At 45.3% G+C, this 22,683-nt stretch overlaps 1 protein-coding gene and 1 long non-coding RNA gene across 3 annotated transcripts in view; one reads left to right on the forward strand and one right to left on the reverse strand.

Moving 5' to 3' along the window:
- Positions 1-22,683, forward strand: part of LOC119186389 (high affinity cAMP-specific and IBMX-insensitive 3',5'-cyclic phosphodiesterase 8B) — a 320,801-nt gene that overhangs the window by 179,190 nt on the left and 118,928 nt on the right. The window lies entirely within an intron of this gene.
- On the reverse strand, positions 12,809-15,219 carry LOC142814436 (uncharacterized). Its single transcript, XR_012894931.1, has 3 exons — positions 15,037-15,219; positions 13,989-14,061; positions 12,809-13,795 (listed from the first exon to the last, which is right to left on the reverse strand). It is a non-coding gene; the product is annotated as an uncharacterized LOC142814436 (long non-coding RNA).

Consider the following 22,683-nt stretch of genomic DNA (forward strand, 5'->3'; position numbering starts at 1 on the left):
TACCGAAGCAATCACCAACGCTCTGATGCGATACGCATACAGGAAAAGAAAGGATGATGAGTAAAATGAAAATGTTCTGCTACTTCTATTTGAGCGTTCGCAAGCTTTCAGTCTTGAAACAAAAAATGAGTGCCGACCGAGCAGCGCACATTTTTTTTTCCCCATTTGCGGATGCACTCGCAGCCTATATATACCGTTGAAAGGCTGTTTTGTGACGAAACGTGGTCGTCTCGTAAGAACTGATTTAATTTAGTCGCGAGCGTTTGGGAAACTCAGTCGAGCGAAAGCCCTCGCAAGAAATAACTCACGCTGTTCATTTTCTTTTCAGCTGAGTAGATTATTGAAGCTTTCGATGTCAACATTGTTATACAACCCATGTCTGACTGTTGTATGACCGGTTACAGTCACACAACCGGATGTTTCTCCGAGTACGCGGGCTTTCTGTTTGGCACTTAGCGTCCTCAGCTTAGCGAGAGAGAGAGTGAGAGAGAGAGATAATTAGAGAGGAAAGGCAGGGAAGTTAACCATGCTTGGCTCGGTTGGCTACCCTACACTTGGGGTGGGGTAAAAGGAGAATAATAGAAAGGCAAGAGATAGAAAAGAAGAGGAGCAAGCTCCACGAGATTCCCGATGCATCGATATATAGGCAGAGTCCGTATAGCCATCACCGCATATGGTCTCTGCTCAAGAAAGCCAATCAAATATGTAAGCCGAGTGTGACTCGATATCTGCCACCGCCACCGGCGTGTGCGATGATCTGGACGCGCGATCTCCTCCGTGCTCGGGTTGCAAGAGTTGCGCCAGGGGCGCATTAATTTTTCGCGCAAGGGCTGCAGAACGGCCAACGCGTTCTGACGCGGACGCGGGCAGGCGGCATAAAGCGAGGGTTGCATGCCCATTAGATCGATGACTTATAGTGAAATCCTATATTCGCTGGTTGGATAAAGCAATGCGACAAAGCAAAAGCTCCGGCTGTAGCACTTTTTTTGTGTTGTTATAGCGTTGTGTCCGCGTCTAGTCGGGAGTGCGTTCGAGCGATTGCGACATACGTTGCTCCTCGTCTCGCAGTCTCGTGAACTGTTGCGCAATTTTTCACATTTCTCACTAGTTATCTCGCGAGTGAAATATTAACGTGGGAGCGTTAAACAGTTTGTCCTGACTAAATTGTAGAGTCGGCGTCGTTGGTTGCAAGTGAATAGTCAATCTTGTCCGTAAGCGAAAGTTCGAGATAGATGCAATTTAATAAAAATAATAAAAAAATATTCTGTCTGAGTAAGAAGTGGACCGGCGGCGCAAACAAATGCTCTATACGACCGAGCCGAAATACTCGAAACGCGGGTTCGTTATGGAACGCTATAAAGAATGTCATGTACTTGGAGTACTCTAAACACATGCAATGTTAGGTGGCGGAATCGTGGAATTGCCCCAGGCGTAAAAACACGTGAATTGTGCAAAGGATGCGTGTTTAAAGCCGCCCATCCATTACGAAGCGTGCAGCGGCTGATCACCTGCGTATAGCACCTTCCGAATGCGTCGCGGAGACTTAGCCAATATTCCAAATGAAAGAATTATGGTGCAGTGGGCTCTCCGCAATTGCTCTTGCAAATAGGTATTATAGGATATAGTTTGAAATGATTGATGTAAATTACGCAAATGTTCTTTTCCTTGAGGCAAGGTTCAAGGGGCGCGATTAGGCTATCGCGTTCTACATAGGAAGGCGGAAACGATGATGAAGATGATTTCTCTCGTTCAATTAAAACTTTATTTTGATTCAGAAAAGATGGTGGGGAGACCCCGTGCCACCCGGCTAATCTCACGTAGGGACCGCCAAACCGAGCTTAACGGGCCCGTCCACGGGCACTCTGGACGGCCAGGGTTTGATCGTGAAGTTCTGCGCTACGTAAGAGCGCTGCCCATCCCTCCAAATTTTTTTGTTTTTTTTAAGCGAAGCTCATGAAGCTAGAGGCAAATCATCCTCCGTCTGTAAGAAGCCCTGCTTGCGCCGAGGAGCGGCCGCTGCCAATCCGACGGAGACAACCCCCGCAGTCGGCACGTGGACTTTGCCCAGCGTGGAGCGAGCCGAGTACATACGAGCAAAGGCCCGCTATTCTACTGGAGGTGCCACAGCCATATTTGCTCGCGACTTTCTGGCGCTGGAGTTCGCAAATTCTCGCAAAGTTAGTGAGAGACTTTGGTTCGACTACACGCTGTGCACGCCAAGGAATTTTCGCCCGCTTCAATGAAGATTCTTCTTTCTCTCTCTTTTTCACAAGATGCCTGAATGTGGGTGATCATAAATTCACGTGCGCGTGCCACAGTGGCCGTATGGTTGCGACGTCATGGTGCTTAGAGAAAGCGCTAATCCATTCGAGCCATTTAAAACGTGAAAGCCTTCCGTTAAACTCCGAGATTAAACTGGCTACATGGCGGACGCCAACAGCTTTTGTTTTTAGAGCTCAAAATAACCGGTAATAAAGATAGTAAGCATAATCACCACCAGCCTTTCTTATGCTTGCCGCCAGTTACTGCCAGTTTATGGCCTCTCCTGATGGTCTCTAAAACGCATTGTTGTGGGCCGAGCGATTCCATTTCATCCCTCCTAATTTATTCATTTCATCGCTTATCGGCAAAAGGAAGGATTACGGCATAGTGGACAGTTCGTAACTGTAACTACATAGGCATTCTAATGGTGATGATTATGATGGGGTGGATGTTGCAGCGTATGGTGAAGTAGCGCACTTTACACAGAGACAAAGAAAGGACACGACACTCGCAACCAAATTTTATTTTAGAAGGACACCATGCATGTTGTGTCCTTCTTGCCTCTTTTCTCCCCGACCGAAATGCGCTATACTTCACCCTATACGGTATAATAATCAGTCGAAGAATAACCTAGCTCTCAATCTTATTGAGGGCGTTTTAAAATGACGGCGGATTTGGTCTTGCGAGATTTTCAGACTATTGCCCCGCCTGGCTTGCTCCTTTCAGGTTATGTTGAAATAATGCCCTTCTTATGGCACAGCGCGAGCAGGCAGAGAAGTCGCGCGCATCGCCGCGACGCAATAATTCTCATGCTGGAGTCCCATGAGCCGTAACGCGTGTACAATGTTGTGCCAGGCACCCCCATCGCCACGCCGCACCCCAGTATGAAGCACTCATCGCCGGTCACATGCGATGTCTGCAACGTTTGAAGACTTCAAAAACGGCAGCCACGCCTCCTTCCTGAATGTCCGGTGGCCGCGCGGAGACACGATATCGTCACGGTATCGTGTTACGAGCCTAACGGTAAGTGTGCTTCAAAGCAACAGTGAAGATCCGTCTCAACTTCACTATACGCTCCACAGTCAATGTTGCGCGCACAAACGTTTCGATTCTTGCTGCGTGTTTGAGGGCGCTTAGCACGGAGCCTGATTACGCTATCGCTTTCTGCTCTTGGAGGCGACGCTCAAGCGTCCTTTTAACTTTCTTTCCCTGCCCACGCAGCCACAACTGAGTATGCGTTCACTCGTGCAATGCAGTTTGGGTATTAAGCGAGATGGCCATGTTTCGTCCATCTGTCTCCACCCGTTTTTTTTTCTTTGTTCTGAACAGCGATACCCTCACTATATACTTCGCGCTCTACTGCGGTGATAATGTGATCAGGCTCGCAGGACCGTGCAGGCAGTCTTTCGAGATATATATATAAAAAAGTCATCTTTTCTCTCCGGCATATTTTGTCATTTGTGGGGAAGATGATGGCCCAGCTTGCTTATGATACACGATCGACTGAGAGCAGCTCTAAGGTATATATATATATATATATATATATATATATATATATATATATATATATATATATATATATATATATATATATATATATATAGGCAGGCATGGTGGTTGAGTGGCCGTAGCGTTGCATATAGTCTAGTAGATCCTCCGTGAGCGGTCACAACGTGGTTTATTTCGACGTTTCGGCCTAGAGTCTGGCCTTCATCAGGAATAAAGATACAGTTTGTCGGTGCTCAGCTTTATTGAGATTGTATAAAGCTGAGCACCGACAAACTGTATCTTTATTCCTGATGAAGGCCAGACTCTAGGCCGAAACGTCGAAATAAACCACGTTGTGACCGCTCACGGAGGATCTACTAGACTATATATATATATATATATATATATATATATATATATATATATATATATATATATATATATATATATATATATATATATATATATATATATATATAGGAGTAATTCACACACAACGAACGTTTCAGCACAGTTTAGTCCGACGTTTCGACCGTGGGACCGGTCTTCGTCTGGGAATCAGACGAAGACCGGTCCCACGGTCGAAACGTCGGACTAAACTGTGCTGAAACGTTCGTTGTGTGTGAATTACTCCTATATATATATATATATATATATATATATATATATATATATATATATATATATATATATATATATATATATATATATATATATATATATATATAGTCTAGTAGATCCTCCGTGAGCGGTCACAACGTGGTTTATTTCGACGTTTCGGCCTAGAGTCTGGCCTTCATCAGGAATAAAGATACAGTTTGTCGGTGCTCAGCTTTATTGAGATTGTATAAAGCTGAGCACCGACAAACTGTATCTTTATTCCTGATGAAGGCCAGACTCTAGGCCGAAACGTCGAAATAAACCACGTTGTGACCGCTCACGGAGGATCTACTAGACTATATATATATATATATATATATATATATATATATATATATATATATATATATATATATATATATATATATATATATATATATATATATATAGGAGTAATTCACACACAACGAACGTTTCAGCACAGTTTAGTCCGACGTTTCGACCGTGGGACCGGTCTTCGTCTGGGAATCAGACGAAGACCGGTCCCACGGTCGAAACGTCGGACTAAACTGTGCTGAAACGTTCGTTGTGTGTGAATTACTCCTTTTTCTACATCAGAGCCTGCGTGATACTTCCTATAATCCCTTATATATATATATATATATATATATATATATATATATATATATATATATATATATATATATATATATATATATATATATATATATATATATATATATATATATATATATATATACATACACATACATACAAAGAGAGAGAGAGAGAGGTAAGAAAGCAGTATTTAGCCACGGGGAAATAAAACCGCACTTCATTAAGATAAAAAAAAAAGCTGGGACAAGCCCGCACAACAATATAATAACAGCTGTGCTGTCAATAAACAAAGTATAATAGGAAGCAGAAATACGGGAAAAAGCCAGAGCTTCCAGTTTATTCCATAAGAAAAAAAAAGCGAAATACGCACCACGGTAAATAAAAAATGGGGGGACAAAGCCCTGGACAGGGAAACCAGCGACTCCCATGCACCGAGTTGGAGCCAGGCCACTCGATCACCGCGTTGAACGGACGCAGAAATAGGAGTAGCGGTCAGCGACGGAGCTTCCACCGTACAAGCACCGCGCTTGTATAACTCGCCAGAAAAAAAATGATCCGAGGATCACACTCAGGATTAAGAGGGAGAAGGAAAAATTGAACGTTTGTTCGTGATAACATGAATCTTTACTTTCTTTCATACTCTGACAGATGGGTTGCAAAACTATTTGGCCTAAAGAGATGGGCCAGTGATGGCGGTGAATACGGACAGAGGTAATCGTACACCATACGAATACATCACACGCCCATATATTGAACGAAGCTGACAGAATTGACAACGAAAAAAAAAAACACGATTCTTTATAGTTTTTTTTCTTGTTATTACCGTTCCATCGACCATTCCGCGAAGTGAGTGTTGAAGAAGCCATTTAGAGAATTACGTATCGTGGCCTGAGTGAGATATGCGGACATACAGAACGCGAATGAGAAGGTGCTGTCTGTTTTTTTTTTCGAAGGCTAATTATTCGGCCTCTATCTTTCCCCTAATTGAAACTTCTATTGAGAAAATGATGTAGGTGGAACTCGTAAAATATTGCGATCTTCCATTCGTAATGAGCTCTCGTGTTGTGGTTATTTCGCATTAGTGCTAATTACTAAGTTAGAAAGGTACGTTTTTCAAAGTAAGCTGGGGTCGTGAAAAACGGCAATAAAGATTCATTTAATTTATTTTCATTCATCAAATTGGGCAGCATGGAGAAACTAATCACTAGAACGGCTTTTTGTTTGTTTGTCTGGAAACGTACTCGATGCATCGAAACCTTTACTCACTCATATCGCGCTTAAATATCCGCGCAGAGTTTTTCTTTTATTGACGGGTTATTTTCTTCATTATATTTTATTTTAGTACACAAATATAATACATAATGTGTGTTTTTCACTATTTTCACAGATAAAAAGAGGCGTTAAGAAATGGGGAGGGGTGAACTATATGTAGCGAAGGATACTTCAGTTCCACTTACGAGAAAACTGGGAAGGGACGAATCACGCAGTGTTTTGAAAGAGAGATTTCTTTGATGAGGCCCTATAGTGGTGACAAACTTGAAAGCAGGCATGTCGGGAGGAATGTTTCGGCTCCACTGACGTCGTCGGAAAACTCCGTCGGAATGCAGCTTACCTTAAGGTGGTTGTTCTACTTCTTCTTCTTCCTTACGCGTCCGGTTTCAGTTCCCCATATGACAAGTTCCCTGTGGCGCATGCATGCGGTAGCAGGTTCGACCCCTCCACCACATCCTCTGCGATTCTATCATGCTAGAATCTATAGCGCCGATACAGACTCGTAGAGTGCAGCTGCGCTGGTTACGTCAGAAGGGAGAAACAAAACAAGTGGTTACATTTTAGTACGCGTCCCCGCCGTGGTGGTATAGTGGTTAAGGTATACTCGGCTGCTGACCTGCAGGTGGCGGGATCGAATCCTGGCTGCGGCGGCTGCATTTCCGATGGAGGTGGAAATGTTGTAGGCCCGTGTGCTCAGGTTTGGGTGCACGTTAAAGAACCCCAGGTGGTCAAAATTTCGGACCCCTCCACTACGGCGTCTCTCATAACCATAGGGTGGTTTTGGGACGTTAAACCCCACATATCAATCGATTTTAGTACGCTCTTTCAACGCTAAATTCAAGCGTCGATAACATGTCGTGGCCTGCAAGCAAAACGAGGAATAACTGTGTGTGCATTGCTTGTTTGCACGTGGACTAAGTAAGGTCAGTCAATTTTTTTAATATAGATGTTTTGATGCCACTTGGCTAGAACGTTCACTTTATTTCACGAAACAATTTACTTACGAGTACTTCTTGCTTTCTTTCAATAGTATGCGTTTATTTGTGTTTTGAAGCTTCGAAGCTGAAGCGAATTTTTCTCAAGCTTCTCTCCGAGGTTCGTCTGAAAACATTTCACAGTTCACGATGTTACTTTCCTATGCGCAGAGAAATAGCCTAAAATTTTCAATGATTCCGAGATGGATGTAGTAGGTGCACTCCGGGGTTTCGCTTCAAGTGGGCGCTGCTTTGGGATGACTTGCGCGTGAACGCAGCCCCCTCCATCTCCGGCGCTCGCCCTGATTTCGTAAGCTGCGTGTGCCATATTGGCATTCACGGATTCTACTCGCGGGCCGAGATTTCAAAGGATGCCACTGCAACGAGCGACTGACAGGTGCCGCTATGAATGCATAAGTCCTCGCATTCCTTCCGAGACAAGCATACCGCGCACTGGATAGGCCCGCTTTGTGATGACGCCGCGGCAGAGCTGTTTTTCACTCCCTGGAGTGCGGCGAATGATATTGTTTGCTTAGCAAATCTCGCGAGGATTTACGGGAAAATATACTGCTTCCCGTCGTTGGGAAGGTATGCGCACACGTCAACACGTAAACAGCGACGCTGTTATTGTGCACCCATCAAACATGTTGGATCCTTTAAATTATAAGGTGCCACGGGAGCTTAATGCCTCCACTTGAAGCTCAAAGCGTCCCCTACCCCCCCCCCCCCCGCCCTCCATAAAAAGAAAAAGAAAAATTCAGACCTACAGCGCGGAGCAAGCAACACAGTCGGAGAGACAGCGGAAAGAGTAGTCTTTCTAGAGCGCTTTATAAACTCGCTTAGGGCATTGCAAGGTACACTTGTAAGCGTGACGCGCTGCGCCATAAATCGTTGCAATTTTTTTCGAATTACAGGAGTAGTCATTATTCCTCGTTTCGCGCAGAAGCGACGTATCCACTACTCTCCTGCATAGCGTTATGCACACTTTGTTGATGCCGGAGCTTATGAGGACGAAGAATTATGGCTGAGCCTTTTGTAATGGGTTGAAGATACTAAACGACTCACTGTTACGTGATTCGCATTGTGTGACGTCAGATTTTTATATTACTGTTATAGCATGCTATGACCTCTGCACAGGATCTTTTTGTGACGGAACTTCATGCACAGACTGAATTCTATTGTAGCTCTGACAGGAGACAATGAAGAGAGTGTTTAAGCATTGCAAGGTTTATCGAGGTAGTATAGAAAGAACAACTGAATGTGTTCCTTCATGGTTGGAAAGGAAAGCTACAAAAATAGTATGAATGAAATTTAAGGCGCAATGTTCTTTATCAGTACTTGACGGCCGTGGTAGAGTAAGTTTTTTTTTTCATGTTTGTAGTGTCATTTTTGTTGTGCATGTTTGTTGCGTGTTCAGCAGAAAACAAAACAAAAAACAAATTTGGTAGATCTCACGTACTTGGAAATCGACGTTATGCGAAACATGCGGATGGAAGGTGACCGTGTTGTAATTTTTTTATTGATCGACACGTCATGAAACGACGCTAAATATATGTACACATGTTGCACGCACAGACTACGTCGAAGAGTTGCAGATGTTTACATAACCCGTTGTTTGCACTTGCGCAACGATGTCAACTCGAACATGCGTATTAGCGACACCACAAGCTTATATGAAGCGCTGATGCTCGCGAAGATGCTCGCCCTTGACACTGCTACATAAACCAACTTCGGCGCATGGCCCCTAACTGCAATTGACGTTAACCCGACGTGACTGGTTGATCAAAGTAGTACATATGTAATGTTTATAAAATTGGGTAGGCAGCACTGCAACCACTATTGTCGTTTCACGAAGATTAGCCTCTTTTTTTTAAAAGCAGTTGCGAGACCTGGCGTAGTTCTGTGGTAGAATGCTTGGCTGCCACGCACAATGCTTGGGTTCGATTTCCGCTGGAACCATGAAATTTATTATTTGCATTCGTCGGGGGCTCAACGCTGCCTATGTGAGGTTTTTCTTAACACTGACACTTAATCTATGCCTTCGTTGGATCGATGCTACCGATATCGGGTATTTCTTAACGCTCGCACGTTGAAATTGCCCGTGTGTGTTCTGGTCGTTTCTGGGTAAATACTAAGTGCCGATCACCTGTGGCACATACCCGCTTATAGGTATGCACTACTGTCTGGCGGGAAGTGTTTGACGACGTACGCGACGGCATTGTGGCATTATTCATGTTTTGACCAGCACGTTGTATTCGTCAAACCATCTTACCCTCCCATGCTAATTTTGATTCACGCCAAGTTAAGGGGGTGAGCAAGAGAGCACCCAAACGTAAGCGGCTAGATGGACAGATAAGTAGATTTATAGATACGCTCAATATCGCCGAAATTCGCCAAGAAATGCTTCGTATTTAAAAACAATAACAGGCGTGGCGTTCGTCTTTTAACCCGGTCGGATCGATGTTTTCTTTTGCTCACTTCTTTTTTCTCATTTCACGCGATAGCGTTTACGGATACCGGTGGCTGTGTCCGTTAATTTGCCACAAAATTGACTGTTGTTGTTATAACAGCTTCAGCAGTAAAACTGTAAATTTCGTATACCGTACTATGCTGCGGAACTGTTACATACAACGGTGGTTAACAACAAACTAATAAATAGCAAAAGATACGAACTCCGCATCCGGTACTACGGCATACCTATCAATCACATCTGTGCGAGAGAGTCTTGCTTGGTGGTTTCTATTATTACCTTTTCTCTGCTAACGTGAATACTATGCAAGTTTGGAAAGAAAAGTCTGCCGTCACGTGTTGAATGGTTAGTTTAGGTTGAATTGTCAGTTCAGCAATCTTCGCTGAAGTTTTGCCAGAAAGTGCCAGTCTTCGACCGAAAATTGGCGACGCGAACATGTTCGTGTATGAGAAAGTCGCCTATGTACTTGAAATGCATGACGTATGCGTGACGTGACGTAAATAAGCGACCGCCATTCCTTATGAAAATGACTGTTAATTTTCCAGTGTCGGGCTGTGATCGAATGATTGGCTCTATTGATCATCAATGGTTCTGCAATGCTCATTTGCTTGCTTCAATACTTCGTCGACAATACTTATGTTGAGCATTTTGCAATAAAAATGTTATTGACTCATTTTTATTGAAATACCATAGAGGAAGTGTTTTGCAAACAATATTTCTGTTGAGCACTTTGCAGTAAATTTTTTATCGTGTCACTTCTACCAAAAAACCATGAACGAAATATTTCCTAAGCAATACTTCATAAGAAAAATTCAGACGTGCACCCGCTCATGTTCTCCTGCGCGAGCACGTGGAGGGGGAAAAAGAAAAAAGAAAACAGAGGTGAGAACCGCGGAAGCTGACAAGTTTCGTGTTCGCGGTGCGGCCGCGATATATAGTGCATGCGGGACAATACTGAAACACTGGCCTATATGTTGATGCTCGTGTTCTACAAAAAAAAAAATTGAACTGATGATTCTAGGAAAGCATGGCAAGAAAGAAACAAAAAGAAAGCAGCGAGACAGAGAAATATCAAAATTGGAAATCGGTTGGTCGATGTTTAATTAGTGGTTGCTTAATTCGATGATAAACTTGAACATCAAGTATACAAAAGTCAGGTGCAGAAGTCAGCAGGATAGCGTATGCCACCGACATTTGCTCTCTTTTTGGAATATTAGGTACAGTTCACATATTCCAGCATGGATTTGTAACAGTGAACCACGACCAAGACAACCAGTGTACTGCTGTGGAGATAATGTACCAGCTATGAAAATCCCCATATTCTAAAGCGCAACTGCACGCAGTAACAATAAAGATTTTGACGTTCATTCTGCGCCATTTTTGACCCCATCTGCCCGCGGACGTTCGCGAAGGAGATGTGCAGAAGCATTTTTTAGTTGGAGGGAGACCTATCTGTCCGCCGCTAATTTGTGTACGTCATACTTGAGCTTGGTGCGCGTTTCGGCATTTACTTGAACAGCGGTTTGATGTTGAATAAAAGTAAGAGTAGCCACTCCCCGTAAATAAGATCAGTTAAATACTGAAAATGAGTGACAAGCACTCTATATCGCGAAATAATGCACATTATTTCTAATTGCGGCAATAAGTAATCGTTAAAATCCTAAAAAGGCGCTGCTGTCCTAGCGTGCAGCTCGCGGCAGTTCGCGCGTACGAGTTCAAATATTAGAGTACGCACGATAAAATACCCATGCAACGTTTACGTGTGAAAGCGCATTGTGTTCAAACAGTTGAGAATAGGCTGCTGTCACTGACACGTGTGTGCCTCGCGACACAATTAAGCGAAGCTTCTACAGCACCCGTATTACAGCTTACGTATTTTCCATCGCCATTTCATTTTCCCTCAATGATAAATCTATGTCATGTTCATTGATGGCTTTTACTTGAAGATTATGGGCCAATTTTCAATGCTGGTCAACAATTTCCTCAACAGTATTTTAATTGAACACTCTAAGCCAAAACGGAGCAACAGGGGTATAGGGGTTGCTCCTTTCAGGGAGCAATTGCATTGCCACTCCCATTACTCTCCTAAAAGGAGTAACTGCAGAGGGAGGAACCGTTGCTCTCCTTTCAGTTCCTCCTTCGGGGGATGAACAGTTACTCCCTCCAGTTCCTCCCTGCAGACCAACAGTTACTCCCACCAGTTGCTCCCTGCCTACCAACCATTACTCCCACCAGTTGCTCTTCTAAGAGCAACAGTTACTCTTTACCGTTCCTCCCACGTGTTCGCAGTTACTCTCTGAAAACCAACTGCACATGCTTCCAGTTACTCCTTGGGGAAATGAGTATTTATCTCGAGTATGCTTGTCACACGCTTAACACATGGCGAGAGCTCCTTGGAAGAGCACTGCTTGGGTGCTTCTAACACAAAAAGTGGACAATATTGAAAGAAAAATAAATGCTTTATTGTTCTTTTTATGAGGCGACGTGTGACCACACGTAAAAGTAGACTTCGCCACACCACAGCCAGCACTAAACAAACACCATAATACATCAAAGGTTTTCTGCGTCATCCGTGGAAAAACAATCTTGAATTTCTAGCATAGGGCAGTCTGCGTCATCATTGGTGAGAGAAGGGCAACTTCTCCAATTCTGAAGAACTCAAGTTTCGCAGCTGGTGTTTCCATCAGGCTAGTGCAACAGAACGTCACCGCAGGCATATGTGAAGCATCTCATTGCTGCAAGAAAAAAAATAGAAGTGTGAGGTTAAACATGCCAGAATCAATTCATAACAATGAGTCACACACACTGCAGCAGCGCTTACATTCTAGGATGTCTACTGCAAAACGAAATGTGAAAAAAAGGAGGGTTCGGCCAAACGTTACTTGGCAAGCCATATAAATGCTGATGTGGTAGACGCTCTTCACATGATGTCTCAGACAGCAATATTCTGGAAGAAAATGTGCAGCACCTCAACAAGGCATATTTGTAGCAGTTAAAGATACCCTTAGGTTCAGCTAACTTGTTTGCTATACACAGCTGAGTGACATTTCTATGAGCCCATTCACCAATGGGCATTCTAAGTGTGGTCATGTGTGTGGCAAATAACACGTACTGTCCACTCATGTTAAAATACTTATTTAGCTCGTGCACATAGATGCTCTCGATTCTACTGTTCTATCATACGCTGCTGGGTCTTGAATTGTGCAATACCTGTAGGCACAAGCCAAGCAGGCAAAGCCTGCTTGAAAGCAACCATTTGCAGAGGCTACATGATAATCTTCAGTATATTTCTTTGTACCTGATGCAAACGGCTGGACAAAACTATAGACAAAAAATGTAGACCGTGCTACCTTGAAAAAATGCTTTAAATTTAGTAAACTAGGGTGCATTTGTTCACTCGGTTGTCGAGGAAGCAATATATCTTAAGGCATGCACAGATATTCTGATTCTTTGTTTGACAGTGTCACAGATAGGTTGCCAATACATATATATTTGAGAGCAACAAGATGTGATGCTTCTATTAGTTCAACGTCTTGTTGGTTCACAGCCAAACAGGTTACTGCTTGTTAGACAAATTGGAATAAGCACACCGTGGTTTCCAAAAAAAAAAAGCATTATTAGAAGTTAGCTCCCGGTGTGAATGTCTGCCTATTTATTTTGTACTGCCTTCTACATGTGCCACAAAGACATTTGTTGAGGATGTGCTACCAGTCAAGCCAAGATCGCATACTTGGTGAATGTGATGGAAATACAAACATTAGAAACACTGCCACCTCTAGTAAGAGCATAACACTTCAGTATCTTGGACTAGCAAAAAGGTGCACAAGAAAGTTAAGCCCACTCTTGCGAAACTTTGAACGCGAATATTTCAGAGTGGGGGAGGTCAACATGCTGTGGCACTTTTAAACCCTCGAAACATCTGCAGAAAACAGGGTAAAGGCAAGTCAAGAAACGCTGTTATGAAGGCCTGCGCATGGACAGCTTTGTGAATCTAGGCCCAAGTGTTATGCTTTGTGCAAGCCAAAATCCATGTAAATAGGGAAAGCATACTTTTAGGAGTACCAGCGTAAACAAATCTTGGCAGTTGGCTTTTTAGTACAAACAGCAATCCCTGCAATGAAAACATAAACATTTTATCTTAACGGTAACAGTGTGAGCCCACACACGGGCCAGCGGAGCCATGTCGAATTGTCAGTGCCAGTGTAACCATGTGGCATGATGAACTATTCTCTGGCCAACACATGCACAGTTTGCCCCTAAAAGGCGATGCTTTCATATACGTAGTACAAAAAGTCTGCACTTACCAAAATTCACTTGCTTTCTGTACTTTAGCATCGTTGGGAGCATCTGCAGGATAACCAAATTTGTGTCATATCCCTGAAAAAAAAGTAAAAGACATGCATCAAATATTGTTTCATTTGGTAGCAGTGAAGTCAGGTTAAGAACAGCCAAGTAGGAATCAGCCTAATTATGTGCATGCGGCAAATCCCAAACGGTGTTATTGAGGTTGTCGAAATTTTCGTCGATTGGTATTAACGTCGATATGTGACTTCAACGGCATGCCAAGTTTTCACAGCGCATAAAGATTTCATGATGCAGAATAATGACAACGCTAGCGAGAACATACAGCACTTATGATTGTCTTTTACAATATTCAGTTTTGCTAAGGTTTTGCATCTCTAAAGAAATCTGAAAGATTTGGGTCATTCCTCCTCCAATTGTTCTGTCAATATGTAAACTGCTCGCTTGATGGTGCGCTTATAAAATAGTACGTTCAGCGCAGAGGTGAAGCAAGTGACGCAGTGATGTGGGCAGATTTTTTTTTTTTTTTTAGGCGTGCGGGGAGGGGGGGGGGGGGGGTCCGCTTATCTGAATAGGCCGGGCAAGCGAATATGGTCGTCAATTTGGGCTCCCTACGCCCGGCCTAAAAAAATTCTGTGCGCAACCGCCTGGCTATGCCAGTGAAGTGATGCGACAATGATTTGTTCACTTACTGATTTACATACACTTTACAGCTCTAAAAAATGCGGCCCAAGGCCCCAACACTCAGCCGTTAACATTACATAAAGCCAATGGTAGAAAAGTGCCAGTATGAATGCAGCTACAACCCCGCCCCAATGTTTTTTCAAGCGAGGTAGTGTTGCGGAAATGAACTTTTAACTGCAAAAGTACACTGGCACTGCAGTGGTGACAGGGGAAGCAAGAGGGTATGCAGGCGGTAATAGAGGTAATTTAGTCCGATACGGCAAGCAATGGATACGGCGAATAAGAGCAAATCATTTCTCTTTCAATAGCGCAACCACTCAACAATGTATTGTAAGAGCATTAAATCTTGCTGGAAATGCCACTCACCTGCACGCTGATGCATGCACAGTCCTTTGTCCGACGAGCGAACAGGCTTGCAGATAGCTGAAGACGTGTTTACGATGTGTTTGTTCCACCCGGCAGCAAAATCCACAACTACTTCGCGCTCCATAAAGATAAATATACACTAACCTTCATCACGAATAAGTAGAAACGCAAATCTGCGACACACACACACCATCAAAAGATAGCTCACAAGCCCGCACGTCCATGTGCTCGCCGACTACAGACCAAATGAATATGAGTAGTGCGAACGCGAACCTAGTTGTGCCGAAAAAAAAAAAAAAACGTCGAGCAGTGGCAGCACAGGCGTCAGCGCAATGATTTCAGTGTGTTCTCCTAATACAATTATAAAAAAAAACCTAGGTACACTAAAACCCATAAATAAACATAAAAAGTTGAGTATAATTTTTATTCAGTGCTAGTCAACATAAACACTGAATAAAAATTACTTTGTAACTTACATCGTTTGCTACGCTAGCGCCACACTTGTCGTGCGGGCGCAGATGGCGCAGATTTGTCATTCTGCCCTCAAACTACACGGTGAAGCGTGCTACTAAGTGTATGGCTGATGAGAAGCGCGTCTGGGTCCGCTTTTTTTTTTTCTCCAATATATCTGGCCGGGGGGGGGGGGGGGGGGCTCCTTATGCACGTGTTTCGGTGCTTGATCGACTTTGACGCCCTTACTTCGCGGACGAACGGCGTGTCTAGGCTTTTTTTATCGTTGTTTTGCACGTGTCTCGGCGTTCGGTCCGCTTTGACGTGCCAACTCTCCATTCTGCTGCTGCGTGTGTTAGGTATTTCCCGTACTGTATTCTCAGGCCTTTTGTGTTCAGCCAGCGCTGCTATCTTATTATCTACGGATGCTAAAAGAAATCACTGTTTTGGTTTGGTGAAGTTTGGCACACAGAACAAACAATAATCTGGCCCATGAATATCAATGTGGGCGGCATGCATATTTGTGTGCGGTGTCCTGCCGGGGAGTAACCGTTGCGTGACGAGAGCATTTACAGCGGTTCCTCCTTCCGTTGCTCCCTTACAAACTTAAGATGAATACAGTTGCTCCCCCATTCTCGAACAAGTCGGCCATCTTGTTCCGCTTGGTCTTTCCTGAGAGTAACAGTCGGTCTGAAGGAGTAAAAACAGCTGTTGCTCCCATTTCGGCCATTTTTGGCTTAGAGTGAACCGTCATGTATTTCCTATCCGATCTGTTGTCATTACTCAATAACTTCTTTGTTTTTGTTTTTTCAATAAGAATTTTCGTAGGGGATCGGATGGGGCATTTATGCGAGGGACGTCTGCGGGTGGAGCCAACGTTTCTTCTATAGGTTAAAACCGACTAGACAACATCAAAAGCAGAGCTGCGCCTTATGAAGGCCAAGAATGAGACAGTATTTCTCAATCAGGCAAGTAAAAAAAAAACCTTTATTGTGCACCACGTCATGTAAGTGATAGTACGTACTGTAACGAAATATCTTTTTTCCTAGTTCGCTGCAAATGAGCACTCGGTTTTCCAATCGCTGCATACGTAGTAATAAGGAATACCCCGCAAAAGCAAACAAGCGCCTCTTCGGTGTCGCGGCAAGGTTTTTCAAGTATATTTCAGAGAGCTAAATCAACCTTTGCTGACGGCCGTCCTCGACTCCTTTTTTGTTCAGTTCAATTTCACGCAACATTATACTGCATACACACGCGAAATAAGTGCAATGAATACAAATCATTTCATCCTAATGAGAAATATGGTAATTTTTGTTGTCATTTGAGCTAACATTCAAAGATAAAACTTGAGCTTCAGTGTGTCGGAGGCCTTCTTACAAACCTATTCGTGCCAGAGCGATCTTCTATTCACCGACCGCATTCATTAATGCGCTCCTTTCTACGAGTGCCAGGCGCCTTTTCTAACAAACGACACTAGAGTAGCAGCTGGTTTTGAAATATTTAGAAGATCCCCATTACGCAAATGAGGTTTGTACTCGACTGCTCCTTGGCTCCCGTTTTGGTTGTAAGAATTCGCTCGCCTCCGGACCAATTTGTGAAGCACACATATTTCGCAAATATTATATCATGCGTAGTCACGATCCAATCTGAATACTCAAATACAATGAAACGAAATATCCCTTTTATTCCTAAGTATTTTATTCAATTCACCAAACACTTTATTATCATACTGTTATGCCAGCGAGTCCTCGTCAAACGTCCGTGCCTCTGGAAAAGGCAATCTGGGTCAAGGCCAGTCCGCCTGGCGCGATCACCTCGACGGCGTGAACACGCGCGGCGCCCCTCTGGCCCAGGTGCAGTGAGTCAGCGGCGCACGTGACAGCGAGCCGGCGGCCGCGTGTCTGGTGGTCTGACGCATGGCGCGGCGGCCCCCATTGGCGGAATCTGCCTTGACGGCCAGGGCGCTTCTGATTGGACATTTTGGTTGGACCCGGTGCAAATAAAAGAAGCCCTGCGGCGTGTCGCGATCAGCGGTCTTAGGCGAAAGGCTGACCTATGTGTTAGAGAGGAGAGCTCGGCTCTTCGAGTCTCTGTCGGCCCCAGTGCCGAAATTGTAACGCCTCTGTATATATGCTGTACATAAACCTTGTTTAACTCACCGTCGTCTCGTCCGCTCGTCTTATCAGCTCTGCGCAGAAGCAGTCGCGAGCTGATAAACATACTCTACGCAACAGTGGTTGGCAGCTGCGGGATCGGCCGGCGTCAGCGACATCGATGCGGTGAGTGCCTGATGTTTTCCCCTCAGTTCACCAGACTACTCTAGCTCAGGTTGTAGTAGTTTAGAGAAGGGCTGTGTGAAGCATTGAAGTGAGCTTTGATAGTTTCAAGCCAAGTCGAAGCGCTTTGAAACCAAAGTTAATGCGGAGGGGGTAAACACGGGAGTGTGAAAAATTGCTTGCGCGTCTTGCTAGTAGGCTTATAGTGGGTACGGCAAGTAGATTCTTAACAGGGGCAAACAGCAAGAGGCTAGTGTGAACGATGGAGAACCTTAAAGTGAAGGAACTCATCGAAATTTGTGAGGAACTCGGCATTACTTTGGGCCGTGCGAAACGAAAGCAAGCGATCCTTGAGATCATGAAGGATGAGGGAGTGTCGGCTGAGGAAGTCGATGAGGCCTGGGTGGATATCAAAGCACGCCGTGAGGAGGCTGAAAGGCGAGAAGTAGAAGCTCGCGAACGTGAGGAGGCTGAAAGGCGCGAAGCTCGCGAACGTGAAGAAAGGCGCGAAGCTCGCGAACGTGAAGAGGCTGAAAGGCGCGAACGTCGCGAGCGCGAGGAGGCCGAGAGACAGGAGCGCCTCGAGATGAAACGAATAGAATTGGCAATCCTACAGTGTTCGCAGGCGCCTAGCGCAGCTTCTCCGACGATTCAGGTCAGCAGTATTAGAATTCGGGATCAACTGCCACCGTTCGTAGTAGGCGAGGACATGGCGAAGTATCTCGTCAAGTTTGAACACGTCTGTGAGCGAAATGCTTTGGAGCGGTCTCTTTGGGCGCAGAACCTGTTAGCTCTTCTTCCCGGCGAAGTGTCCGACGCGATAACTTGCTTGTCTAGGGAAGCGTTTGAGAGCTATGACGAGGTTAAGGAAGTGCTCTTGAGACGTTATAAGTTGTCACCTGAGGCTTTCAGGCAAAGGTTCCGGTATGCTAAAAAGGGGAATGAGTCACACGTTGACTTCGCGTTTCGTCTTAAAGCCGATTTGATTGAATGGCTCAAGGGCGAAGGTGTTTATGACGACCGCGATAAAGTGGTGGAATGCGTTGCATTGGAGCAATTCTACCGCTGCATCGAGGAGGATGTCAAACTTTGGCTGCAGGACAAACTTGGTGAGGTACAGCTGAACAAGGCAGCTGAGTTAGCTGAGGAGTATTATACTCGCCGAAAGTTGCATAGCAGGGCAGTGCGCGTTGAAAAGGATGAAAGAAAGGAGGGCTTTTCAAAGAAACCTGATCAACGGAAACCCGCTCCGCACCGTAATTTCAAAAAGGACCCGTCTCTTACGAAGGACACTGTAGAGGAAGGGAAAACAGAAGCGGAAAAATCGAGTGAGGTTTCTAAACAACGCACTGATACCACACGGGCGTTTGAATCACGGAAGCCACTAATCTGCTACAACTGCAAAAAGGAAGGGCACATCGCGATAAACTGTAAGCAAAAGTTTGCTTTTGCAACAATTAGAGAATCGGAAAAGAACATGCGGTTGTTGGAGCCGTATATCCAAGAAATTAGTGTGAATGGGAAAGCGTGTCGAGCACTTAGAGACTCCGCGGCAACCATGGATGTTGTCCATCCTTCATTGGTGTCTCCAGACGACTTTACAGGAGAATGCGCGTGGATCAGGCAAGTCGCCGAGGAGCAGAGTGCTTGCTTACCTATCGCCACGGTTGTCATTGAAGGCCCGTTCGGTAAGCTTTGCACCGAAGCGGCTGTGTCTGCCGCGCTTCCCGACCGTTTTCCTTATCTCTTCTCCAACAACTCAGAGCAGCTTCTCAAAGAGCAGGGTAAATCGTTCTTCCCCAACTTAGCGTACATGGCCCTCACGCGATCGCAAGCGCGGAAGCTCTCGCAAGAGCTTGACCTTGTTCAAAGCGGTGAACTCTCAAGTGACCTTGTCGGCGGGTCGACGGAACCTCAGAGAGGAAACTTTCCGCGTGAGTCATGTGAGCAGTCGCGTGAGCGGCCCGTCGCCGGACCGACCAGCGCGGTTCCCGTGGAAAGGGGAGACGACATGGCGCCATTGGATCAGAGGGAGAGGGCTGCAACGCTCTCGCCTGTAGCGGAAAGTTGGAGTGAGCTGTCGAGGGTTGATCGAGAAACGTTCATTCGAGAGCAGCGTGAGGACCTCTCGATTAAAGCGCTAATGGAAAGCGTAAACTTAGAAAAAAAGAAAAAGAATGTTTCTTTTTTTGAGAAAGCGGGGCTTTTGTATCGGAGCTACACAAATGCGCAAGGTCGCAAGTATGAGCAGCTCTTAGTGCCACAAAAGTATCGTCGCCAACTATTGGAACTGGCGCATGAAAACGCATGGGCAGGGCATCTCGGCATAAAAAAGAGCAAGGCTAGAGTTTCCCTTCAGTTTTATTGGCCGAAATGCTGGAAGGATATCGAAGACTTTGTGCGCTCATGCGACACTTGTCAGAGAGCTGGGAAATCCACGGACAAGTGGAAGGCACCCATGAAGCTTGTGCCGATTATCACAGAACCTTTTCGGCGCCTAGTAATTGATATAGTCGGGCCATTGCCAGAGTCAAGGCAAGGTTGTCGGTACATCCTGACGGCTCTCTGTGTAGCCACAAAATTTCCGGAAGCGATACCCCTTAAGGAGCTCAATTCCCCTCATGTCGTGGATGCGCTGCTATCTATTTTTGCACGCGTCGGATTTCCTTCTGAAATCCAATGCGACAATGGTAGTGTCTTCACCAGCTGCCTTACCTCTACCTTTATGGATAAATGTGGAATAAAAGTAGTGCACAGCTCGATCCATCACCCGCAATCTAACCCGGTAGAGCGTATGCATTCCGTTCTGAAACGGATACTGAGAGCTCTCTGCTATGAGCACAAATGCGACTGGGAAGCGTGTATTCCTCCCGCTATGTTCGCTCTAAGATCAGCTCCTCATGAGAGCACTGGTTTTAGCCCTGCAGAACTTGTGTATGGCAGGAGTTTGAGAACACCATTGCAAATGCTACGCGAGTCCTGGGAGGGATTCGATGAGGACCCTAATGTAGTTGCGTATGTTCTAGACCTCCTTCAGAGGCTTGGAAAAACGAAAGATCTTGTGGAAAGCCACATGAAGGCTGCACAAGTATTGTCGAAGGAGTACTACGACAAATCGGCGAAGAAGCGCACATTTGAAGTTGGTAGTCAAGTAATGCTGCTGCGGCCGTCCAAAAAGAACAAGCTTGAGGTTCATTGGGAAGGGCCTGCCAAAGTAATATCGAAGCTTTCTGATACCAATTATGAAGTGAAATTAGGAAGGCGGCCGAACAAAATTTACCACAGTAACTTGATGAAACCATACGTTCAACGTCAAGCGGTCGTAAATCTCCTGTTGAATGCTGCAGAGGAAGAGGGAGAAGAAATTTTCAATTCTAGTGATGTAATTGAAGGGGGATCGGAGGTAATCTTGGAGCAGTTGAACCTAGAGCCTAGGTTAAGTGAAGTCCAGAAGGAGGACCTGAGAAGGATTGTTTCCGAGTTTCAAGACGTGTTTTCGGACCGTCCCGGAAACACGACGGTGATCGAGCACGATATCGAGCTAACTTGTGAGGAGCCAATTCGTAGCAAGCCGTATCGTTGTTCCCCCGTGCAAAAGCAGATCATGAAAGAGGAGATCGATAAAATGCTGGAGTTGGGAGTCATAGTACCGGGCGAGAGTGACTATACATCCCCTCTAATATTGGTTCAGGTGCCAGGAAAAGATCCGAGGCCATGCATCGATTACCGGCGTCTTAACGCAATAACTCGAGACCAAACTTACCCGATACCCAACCTAGAGGAGAGGGTGGAAACTGTGTCACAGTCCAGCTATATTTCCACGTTAGACCTCGTGCGAGGGTATTGGCAAGTCCCCCTTACAGAGCGTGCCAGCCGCTATGCCACATTTGTTTCTCCATTTGGAACGTATCGCCCACTTAAGCTGAGCTTTGGATTGAAAAATGCACCCTTTTGTTTTTCAGGCTTAATGGACCGCGTTCTTAAAGGCCTCTCCGAGTTCGCTCTGCCGTATATTGACGATGTCGCCATCTTCTCCAACAACTGGGAAGAACATGTCGAGCATCTACGCGTCGTGCTGAACAGGTTGAGAAAGGCTGGCCTTACCGTCAAACCTACTAAATGTCACCTAGGGTGTGGCGAGGTGTCTTACCTGGGGCACGTTGTGGGGCGTGGCCGGCGTAGACCTTCAGAAATTAAGGTAGCCGCTGTCGTGAACTATCCACGACCAACCACAACATCAGAGATAAGGGCATTCTTGGGCTTGGCTGGATACTATCAGCATTACGTGCAAAATTACTCTAGCATTGCCAGCCCCCTCACTGACGCGCTTCGAAAGTCCGAGCCGGTTAAAGTAGTATGGGACTCGGAAAAGGAGACTGCGTTTTGCCAGCTAAAACAGGCCCTAAGCGAAAAGCCTGTTCTCATGGCACCCGATTTCTCTAAGAGATTTGTGATTCAATGCGACGCGAGTGATCGCGGCATGGGAGCTGTATTGTGCCAGGAGGACAGTGCTGGTAACGAAAGGCCAGTTTTGTATTTAAGTCGAAAACTCAGCGGCAGGGAAGAGGCGTACAGTACCTCTGAAAAGGAATGCGCTTGCCTCGTGTGGGCCGTTCAAAAGCTAGCTTGTTATGTCTCCGGTTCGAGGTTTGTGGTTGAAACGGACCACTGTCCTCTAACCTGGTTAAATAACATGTCGCCTAAAAGTGGCCGGTTACTGAGGTGGAGCATGATACTCCAACAGCACAACTTTGACGTTCGCTACAAAAAAGGAAGGCTAAACGCTAATGCCGACGCATTGAGCCGTGCGTTTAGTTAGTACCTTCTCAACCTTTCGGTTTCTCGCTGGCGATTCGGGGCAAAATTTTGACCTCATCACGACCTGGGCCGAGCGCTCTCGTTCAGAGTGCTCTCAAGGGGC

The sequence above is a fragment of the Rhipicephalus microplus genome, chromosome 1, assembly GCF_043290135.1.
Source record: "Rhipicephalus microplus isolate Deutch F79 chromosome 1, USDA_Rmic, whole genome shotgun sequence".
Taxonomy (NCBI): domain Eukaryota; kingdom Metazoa; phylum Arthropoda; class Arachnida; order Ixodida; family Ixodidae; genus Rhipicephalus; species Rhipicephalus microplus.